Source organism: Ruditapes philippinarum, unplaced genomic scaffold (assembly GCF_026571515.1).
Source record: "Ruditapes philippinarum isolate M1 unplaced genomic scaffold, ASM2657151v2 ctg6675_1_1_1_1, whole genome shotgun sequence".
NCBI lineage: Eukaryota > Metazoa > Mollusca > Bivalvia > Venerida > Veneridae > Ruditapes > Ruditapes philippinarum.
The window spans coordinates 41,494-49,884 of NW_026861503.1; the positions used below are offsets into that span (position 1 = coordinate 41,494).

General features: G+C 30.1%; 1 long non-coding RNA gene across 2 annotated transcripts; it reads right to left on the bottom strand.

The window, feature by feature from the left end:
- Positions 1-7,374: 7,374 nt before the first annotated feature.
- Positions 7,375-8,295, bottom strand: LOC132715872 (uncharacterized). Of its 2 annotated transcripts, none has more exons than XR_009623739.1 (3): positions 8,197-8,295; positions 7,924-7,998; positions 7,375-7,531 (listed from the first exon to the last, which is right to left on the bottom strand). It is a non-coding gene; the product is annotated as an uncharacterized LOC132715872 (long non-coding RNA). The 2 variants fall into 2 exon arrangements; XR_009623740.1 differs by having other exon boundaries at positions 8,186-8,295.
- Between the last annotated feature and the right edge of the window lie 96 nt (positions 8,296-8,391).

Genomic DNA, 8,391 nt, shown 5'->3' on the forward strand with positions numbered 1-8,391 from the left:
ATATATGTAATTATTGTTGATTATTGATTTGATACTTGAAGTATAATGGCACCTTATTAATCACATAAGGAGTGTTCGTTCTGTCAACAGTTCATTGACTCTATATAGAGTATCTGCCACAATATTAGGGCGAGGAACACTCCCACATAATACTCTCGTTTTTACGCCACTCCAAGCGAACTCAGATATAAATTGCGTAAACTAAAATCAAATATCAGTTCCTTATATCAACAAATTACAACACATGACTTGTGTTTTTACACCAAACTGTTTACCTATATATTGTTTTTACACAGATATCTGAATTTGACAATTTAAGTGCAGTCAGGTTGTTATTTTATCTCACAAATATACACTTAATATATACGAAAAAAAATGTCAACAAATGTGTGTTAATGAAAAGTTATTGAATGACGTGTACAACACAAATATATTACAATTTGCATTCATTCGCCAATATATTTGATATCTCGTTATTAACGTATATACATGTATAATGACATTTGTTTTTTTTTTTGTAAGAATATGTAATTTGTCATGTTCACACGTTATCATCTTATAAGCTTTGATTATCAGCAATTCGTTATTGATAATTGAGAATTATTATTACTTAACACTATCACTTAACCAGAAACTATGAAGGAAATTTGTAAGTTCATTAAAGGGATTAATTAACAGTGATTTTTTTGAAAGGAGGCCTGGACGGTAGATTTGCATTTTACCACATTCGTCCATGAAAAGACCAAATCAAACGGAGTCTGCAAAACTTTGTCATTTTGGGGCTATACAGGTCTCCCACCTTTTTTTTTATTATAAGACAATTAATTCAATATAAGAATACAAATTCAGAGCTCAGTTTTATCGAAAGGATTTTGTTACCATATTTTTGAAATACTTGTATCTTGTGTCATAATAAAATACACAATTATAACTTGTATATGCTCTAATTTTTATTACCTACAAAATCTACATAAATTCTTGACATACTTGTAACATACGAATGTCACCAGCTTTATGAAAATATTTTGTTATGACGCTCACGAGACATTTGCTGAGAATTGTGTGACACAAAATTCTATTATATCCATGATACATATTTCTCTTGATAGCTCATTATAATGGTTACATAGAACACTGTTTATTCAATTAAGTAGGACCTAGATTTAAAGCCAGTGTGACCTGTATTTTCACCTTATTACACTTTGTCACGATGTATGATAAACCAAAACTCCACGGAAAATAACATTTTATTTTAAAAAGTAATGTTATAAAGATTCATGCGATTTCCACGTGTTGACATATAAGCAAGTTTGAGCTTTGCCCTGTCAAGGTCAACGAATTTAATTTAATTGAATTGTGATAACTTGTTATTTGTACGGATTTGGTTCTGGCAAGAAAAATATCTTATATTTGACATTACGTCACCACTATTTTGACCGATGCCTTTGCCTTTTTGAGTAAGAAAATAGAGCGTGGTACTCGTGTTGCTCTTGTTTGGTGTTGTTGTTTGTAGTTTTTCTTTTCATTATTTCCTCCTTGTTTATTGTGTTATTGCTATTTTAGCAATTCAGATATGAAACTTCGAATTTAGATTACACAAAGCTTTTCTATTAAAAGCTTGCTTTAAACATACGATATCTAATTATTATGAATACTACCTATCAAATAACAGTGACAGTGTCAACTAGAATAACGTCTTTAGCTTAATCTGTTTTATTTGGCTTATTAAACCCATACCTATTTCCTGCACAATTCAGTTTTCCTTTTGTGTTGAACAGTAATGAACTGTGTGGGTGAGTCTGGAAAGACAAAAGGTGCCAATATCAATAAATTATTATACAGTCTCTCCCATGATGATTGATATGATTGACTGTTGTTATTTATTCTCCCAGTTAAATCCCTTTACGACTGATTAAACTAGAATATGCAGAACGAAATGAACTTAACGACTTAATTTAAGACACACAGAATAGAAATATATTTTGGTAGCGTCTGGTGTCTGTGACAACGTTCTGTGTGTGCCAAAGAAAGAATAGGCGGCACAGAATTTTTTGAATCTTGAATAGAGGATATATTTCAAAAGCAATCAAAACAAAGTTTAAAGCGAAAATTGCAGACTCAGTTTGATTACGTCTGTAAATGAGAGATATGTAAAAGTCCAACACTTCTTCGCAACATTACTTCGTGTAAGGATACAGTTGCACGTGTCACACAGTCCGAATCGACCAAAAAGAATCCAAAACTGTGCAATGGGAGGGCATCTAAGCCTTTATGACAAATTTTGATTAAACAAATAATGGAATTTTTTATATCTTGTCTTGGGCATTTTAGTAACTATTTTAGCGCTACAATATATCTATCAAATATTAAATAAAGAAGAATAGCTATAATGTATGCTTGGCATATCTTTAATAAAATGTTTTGCATGCATCACTTCAGTGCTGTACATTAAATAAAACACATGAAGAAATAGAACTGATAAAAGAAGAAGAAGAAAAAAAAAACATGATTAGGACGGGATTGATTTTTTTAATTTTCCCCGTAAAACTTTGATGTGTTTGTTTACTCTTTTTTTAGAAATATTCTATTTTTAGTAATTTATCGCATATAAATGTGGATAGTGGCATAACCTTTTTTTATAAAATAAAGTATTTTGATTTGAGTTAAATGCAATATATATCGTACGAGTTAAATAAAAAATTCAAATTTGCAAAAAATTAAAATTTACTTTATTTTATAATCTCCAACCAACTTTTAACTCATATGTTTAAAAATAAATCGGCAGCATGCATTCAAAATATATGGTTAAATATGAAAAAAATGCTTAAAGAACTGCCAAGGTTAGAGGTTTTTAAAAATAAATTGTTATATTTGGTTAAAACAGAAATAACCAATGCTATAAAGATGCTTAGGTTTGAGGCCATGCAGGTTGTATGGAAAGAATGCATAAAATGGGTCAATAAAAACGAAAGTGCTTAGCATTTTTCGCTGTAAGAAATTTTTTATACTAACTCATTGTTGTTATCTTACTTCACTCCTGAGTCCATTGAACGTTTGTGCAGAGTCAACTTTGCTTCTTTTTTTAAAAAAAACTCTTAGTCTAAATGTTTACCAGATTGCAACCTTTTATTGTTTGATTTTATTAACCTGTCAATTCCATACTGATTATACGGTCAATGCACAGAATATATTAATAGTCGCTAAATGTTCGGTAAATTCCGTGAGATTTTAGCAGTAAGATATGATTAAATTCATCTGGTTTCTATGCATAAGTTACACTGACCGTTATAGCGCAATAGGGTAAACTACGGGTATATAATTTCTCAATGCCCTACGTGTTGTAAGATCGAGACAGCGTATGTCCAGGCATTTTTTTCTTAATCATAAGTATTTTCAAAATTTTTGAAGTTAATGTTTTTTTTTTCTGTTTTAATAGGTGTTTGCACTTTTTTGTTAACACTATAATTTATTATATAACATTGTTAAAGAATTAATAATATTCAAAATTCATTTGGGTTAAGATCAATAAATGTCATTTCTGTGCCGTAAAATACAATACAAAACGTGACAATTCAGTGTTTCTTAGTTGTTTCATATCTGTGTAGAAAATTCTGAAAGCGCTTGATCATTTTCATTATAATATACTTAAAAATAAAGTAAAAATAACTCTAAAATTAAGTGACGTCTAAAAAAATTGTCAAGAAGAAGGGATCGAACCTCGGACCTCTCATACATTAGGCAATCACTTAACCGACTTTGCTATTGCGGATGTTACGAGAACCTACATTAAGCTAGTGGGAGTTTTCCAAACATTAGTTATATACTCCATATTAATTCTCGTAAAATAAACGGACAAAACCGAAGTAGGATCGAATATTTAAATGAGTGCTATAATGTATTCATAATTGACAGGTCAATAAAATCAGACTATACTGGTTGTTTAGCTAATACTTTAAAAAGAAATTATATCACAAAGTCTTAAAAATTTTCAATTTTTAGTTTTTTTTTGTACGAGTAAAAGTATACATCTTTTATGTTTATAATATTCATTAACATAAATGTGACTTCAACCACACACAAATACCCGAAAACCCTATACTTAAAACCTCACAAGGGATATATAATCGATATATTTCGAAACGGTGATAAATGTTCAGGTTTTATGACGGTTCAGACATATCACTAATAACTAATCGAATTGCCCATAAGGACCGCTCTTATTACGTCGAACGTCCAACTAGACAACGATGCAGTCTTGATAAATTTAAATGTCGTTACGACACAAATAATGGTGAATTTCACTGACAGCCATATTATGCCTCAGACACGAATAAGCAAATATGTGTTTTATACTGTTTGAATAATGGTGTCTTAAAACATATTAGATGCCATAAAGAAAGTAGGTCTGAATGTGAAATATTTCTGTCATAAAAGTAGCAAGACGTTAACAAAGTAGTATTTTGACTTCAATATAAACTACTTAATTTTGGTATCTGTACTAATTGCCAAATAGTAACTGGTTTAAAAGATGATTCAGGTAATTGGATAATGAGTATATTTTTTGATAACTATAACACGACATCATAAATAAAATACATTTTTAAAGAAATAAAAATAACAACATTTCGCGGGCATAATGTACCTTAAAGGAGGAAACTGTTCTGGTATGGTTAAACATTTTATAAGACAGTGTAGGAAATAAACAAACATTTATTAGTCAAAGGCCAGTGCGTTTTATTTGATACAAACAAATTAAATATTCATATTTCTATTATCAACACGATCTAACAGTTTATAAATTGTACCATATTCCAAGTTATTTACAAGGGTGAACTGAAACGAACTTATTGATCTAAGTGATACAGAATTAATATACATACACCATGAATCTTTGTCTGTGGTTTTCTTATAAAAGCTGTTTTTAGTCTTTTTAAATGTTTTTCAACGACAAGTGTTCTGATGAATACCCATGAATAACATTCTTCTCTCGATTTAACCTTACACAATATATATTAGTTTAATCATTGTTTTCTTCAAATTGCACAACATGAATATATATGGATCAGAAAGAAAGAAAAGCGAGACTTATGTAGATTCCTTTCCACATCACAGACATGCACTTGATTTAGATTAAGTAGGGAAAACAGAATTCCTTAAGAAAGCCCAACACGGCAAAATTGAAAATGTTGCAGGCTCGGTTTGATGGACGATACTGGAAAGTGCAAATTACCATCCACGCCCCATAACACCGGCTTCAACACAAAAACATTTAAACACAAAAATGGTGAAATTTAGAAACATTACGCAGATGTGTTCATGTGGCGGTTATCATGGAACATTCAATATGACACAGTAGTGCTATTCCATGAAAAGTGGCGTATGGTCCCCAAGTACAAGAATGCGTGTGCCCTAAACGCCAAACAATAGGCGTACTGAAATGAAATGGAAATTTTAAATGAGATCAGATGATATGAAGCATATCACAGACAAGACGTCAAAAAGACAAATTTAAAAAAGCAGGCAACATACACTAAAGGCGATATATACAGTATACAGGAACCTTCCAAGTTAAAATGGCCAAATCTTAGAAACTAAAACTACCACATAGCATGTATTCACAACAAAAATGCCCGTGTTGAACGATCTTCAAGCAACGAAAAATATAACATCTTTGATTAAATGTACGGGGAGACTTTTAAACGTGAAAACCGTACATGTCATTTAACATGGAAAAGTTTGTATTAGTATTGCAGTAGTAAATGTAAGCTATCGTCCACATATCCCCCACTGCCAAATATTCCTTTTATCCCCCTTTCCCCTACCACTGTCTCTACCAACGACTGGAGTAAAATACATAACACTTCAACATAATGTAAATAGTATTAATTTGAATAAAAAAAACAACAACAAAAAAAAAACAACAACAAAAAATAAACATTATATGTTTTTAGCTGGTATCATTACACGGAGATGAGCCACATTATTTTTACTGTTTTCTTAAAACAGAATGTATCTAAAAGTAATTAATCATTGTACTTACATAAATGTACATTAACCAAATATTACATATTAATCTTATGTTTATTAATCAGTTTGTTAACAGATAATATTGGCAAGGTTCCCATTAGTTGATATTGTGTGAACAAAATTATGCTCTAAACCTGGTGTTTATGTAATTTTGTAGGTTCTATCTTAGTACAAACCTCTAACAATACCTATTCAATATTTTAAGTTAAATTGTGTATTTATAAGTGAGCACACGATGAAATGTAATGTGTTTTTGTAAATAATATCAGAAACAAAGTCATGCAGTCATTGTCTAAAATAAATGCATTTTTTAATTAAGAAAAATCATTGCAATGGAAAGGAACAATTATTAGTATGGAAAGTTGGAAACATGGTATGATCCATTGGTTTCGGAAGATTATACGACAGCGAAATATTCCTAAATATATGTTGTCAATGTACTACTCAAATAGCAAAAGATCCTTTCATGGTGATTGGTCATTTAATACAAAATTATAACGGTCCGTAACATAGCACGCTACTATTCTTAGTATTTGAGACAACTAATTCAGACTTACAACATCTGTGATAACCACAGGTAACTAGCGTGTGTAATCTAAGCCCATTCCCTTTAGTTCTTTTAGAAAATATCCACTTCCACGCACAAATCAAACCCTTTCATATACATAATATAATGACCTTTTTTAATTTGCTAAATAATGTATACTGTATGCTCTCTGTATTGAAGGGTAAGGTGATATAGAAACGTGATATTATGTCAATGTTCTCGTACTTACATAACCAGTCACAGTTTTTGAACTCAAATAAAAAGAGCTTTGATCAATGTACTTCAATATACAAGCATATGCATTTTCCATTATCTAAAATGGATATTTTTGATGGATAATGATTGTTTCAATATTTCAATATAAAACAATTAAAATGATAAATTGGTCATAAGTTTAATGCTTCATCGTAAAATGTCGAGCCAATTATATGTTTTTATAAAATTACTATCCTTGAATTTACAGCTACAGGTTTTATCTTAAAAATTAAGAAGACCTGTTTTAAACTTAAAAAAAGTTCAGCCAGTTGTTTGCTGTTAGAATAAATTCACGTTTGTCCATTTCCAACAATGAACGTCTTTATTCTCAAAATATTGTTTAACAATGCATAAAAATACCCATTTTATCATCATTTTTTATTACTCAGTACTCTTATATGTATGGTTGTGATCGATGATGTACACACATTTACAAAGATATAGAATAAATATAAAGGAAGCAATTGGATAAAAATGAATAATAATAATTATGAAAATGATAGATATGTAAGGAAATATATCGTAAAAGGTATAGAAAGTATAAATCTAGCAGATTGGGGTTTTACATAAAACCAAGTCTTGGATTGGTTCACATATATTCTGCTTTATTTACCAGTGGGTCCACTCAAAGACATATACAAATATTTATAGACAAGTCTGTATACCACTGTACAATACCATATAATACTGTACTGTCTGGATCTGAAACAATAGTTAAACAAAAAGTGTTAACCATTTGATATCAATGATATCAAATGTACAAGATATCAAAGAGATATCAAAGTCAAATATCATACAAATTAAAATATTTAGTTATTCAATATGCAAATAGCATTATACATTACTTAATTAACTGTAAGTTAATAACTGTATCCTTATCCTATGAATACAGAACAATACAAACATTATAACCATAAACTTTATAATACATTACATCAAAATAATAAGATTAAAGATTAAAATATCAAATAGTGATGATGTCTTGTGGTGTAGTGGTCTGTACCTTTAAATAAATGTTAATTAACAAGTCCAGAATAGGCTTAAATAATATTTTACAATATGATGTTTACAACAACAATACAACAGTTACATACCTTGTTTGTAAAACAAGTACCCTGACAAAACACTCCACTCCACTGTCAACTGTCACACTGTGAATAACTACTGTGCTGTAATGTTAAATTGGTCATATTCATGCAAGATGTTAATAAGAAGTAAAATCGCAGTTGTAGACCAGCAATTACAATGCTTTTTCGCGAGTGTCAAAACCGACAATTGAAACGCGAAGAAATACCAAAATACAACATCAACAACCGAACAATCCACAATGTCATACAACCAGTACAAAGTACAAACCTTATACCAACCTCAATCCTATATCCAACCTATTAAATCTATATCAAATCCTTACAAACTTAAATTAATCAACATCAACCTTTTACAACGACTTAACTGAAGTTAAACATTAAACACACCACCAAAAATGTTTTTTTTTGCAATTCATTTCACCAATCATTGTTTTTCATAAACCCCTTTTTTGGGGAAAAATGGCCCAAAGTTTA